Source organism: Cupressus sempervirens, chromosome 11 (assembly GCF_028749045.1).
Source record: "Cupressus sempervirens isolate cs-2001-9-10 chromosome 11, ASM2874904v1, whole genome shotgun sequence".
Taxonomy (NCBI): Eukaryota; Viridiplantae; Streptophyta; class Pinopsida; order Cupressales; family Cupressaceae; genus Cupressus; species Cupressus sempervirens.
In genome coordinates this window covers 172,726,676-172,728,852 of record NC_143128.1, presented here as the reverse complement: position 1 = coordinate 172,728,852, position 2,177 = coordinate 172,726,676, and positions in this window count along the sequence as shown.

Sequence of the window (2,177 nt, the reverse complement as noted above, 5' to 3'; positions counted from 1 at the left end):
TAAACCTTTAAGCCATTTTTCCTACAAAATTAGGACAAGTATCTAAATTTATTACCTTCTAAATGTGTTGGATGATGTTAATTTGTGATTATAACCCTTTAGTTTAATCTTGTATGTGTTTTTCTATGATGGGTTTTTTTACTTTGTTTTATAAGTCTTTGGTGGATTTTCTATTAATTAAGTCTTTTTATGTCTTTTTAGGTTAGTATATATATGTTTGCACATGCATGGATTTTATGCAGATTGTACGTACAAGGTATCAACTTCCTTGAATTGCTAGGATGAGCATACCCTATCACATTATCTCAATGGTAAGAGAAGGGAGATAAATTCTTAAGTCTAGATCCTAAACCTTTAAGCCATTTTCCCATTACTAAGCCATTACTAGTCAGTTACCTTTTGTGGGTATCGATTTTGATGAAGAAATTAGGGCTCTCTTTATTTCTCAAGCTGCTTTTAAAACTATTTTTTGTTTTCACAACTATTTTTAACGAAAATGCTAGGCTTTAATAGAGGCCTTTTTGCATTTGTAATAAACTATAAATTCTAGAGCATTTAGCTAGTTAAGGATTAGATTTTAAGTAGCCAAAATATACTCTAATAAAGTTAGTGCTATTTTAAGTTAATTATCTAGAAGTAGCAATATACAGATAGCCATATGTTTGGAAATGCTTACTTAAATGACTTGGTGCTAAAGAAGTCTTTTTGAATATACATCTATCAAATTTTGTCGTGCTATAAAACTTAGCATTTATAGTAGTCCAATCATAGTTCATTTTTGAGCTATGGTGATTGGTTTTGTATGACATCTATTTTTGTTTCTTGTTGTTGATTCTCATTTATTATCTCCTAGTTTTAGTTTGAATTTGTGGTAAAGTTTAATTTCTTAGTTAAATCCTTCTTATTTGTGGAAAGACCATGAGCTTTTCATTCACTAAATCCTTGATTTTTCAAGTTATTACCTCAGTATCCAAGAGTACATGAGTGTTCCTTACGTACTTTCTAGCAAAATTTTACATTTAGTTGATTTTGATCTTTGAATTTATTGATAAATCTTTTGTAAAGGGAGTTGTACCTGTGGAATTCAAAGGGAAATGAATAACTCAAAATTTACCCAACTATTATGAACTTTATTAGATTCTTCGAGCCTTGGGCATAGATTGAATTGTTGTTATAGTAGGAAAAGACAATATGTTCACTAACACACTCTCTTAGACTATGGATGGAAACCCTAAGGTTATCCCACTCAAACTACTATTTGAATTTTGAACTACACAATATGCATAGCCACAAGACACCTATGACTACCTATTCATATGTACCCATCCTATCCTTCTCAACATCTATAGCTTGATCTAGAACCTTGCATGCTTCAACCATATTCTATCACTTTTCTCTACTACATGTCATATTGTATGCAGTCCTTCTCTCATATTTTTAGATCAATGGTGATTGGGCAACATTCATTCCATGTTTCATGCTTCTCCTTCATTCTACTATCTTAATCAGTGTTCCAATCCACCTACAATTGCACTTGTCACACTATTTGACTTATTGTTAAGAAATTTCTAATCAATGACAATTTCTAACTCAGTGTTTAATTTCATCACTCACCACTTTTCTTGTTGATGTGTCTTAGTCCAACATGTGTTACAATGTTCTATGTTGATGTGTCTTAGTCCAACATGTATTACAATGTTCTATGTTCATAGTTGGAGAATGCATACTCTTATAATCTTTGTTGTTATGACTCAATGTTTTGTATTTTTCCATTGTGTATTTAGTTCTCAATTTTTTTGCACAAATATAATCCTTGGCAGGCAACTTCTTATGATTTCTATGATTGGTCATTGATGTTTGACCTTTCCTTCCCTTGATAGCAAGATTTATAACTTTTCTTCCCTTCATGCCATAATCCCATATTGTTGATACAAACCATGAAACTAGGAATTGATGTCATCAGAGGAATAATCTACATCTTTCTTGAGCTTCTGGTTTGGTGATAGAGAGAAATTTTTGGATGATGTAGACACTTATTTTTCTAATATTAAATTTTCTTCAAAATTAGATGAAAAATAAATGGTTTCATTTGTAGATAGGTTTCATTTTCCTCTCTAATTCTAAATTTAGCAAATTGAGTGTAAATTCCTAAGCTTTGTTCTACCATTTCTTCATAT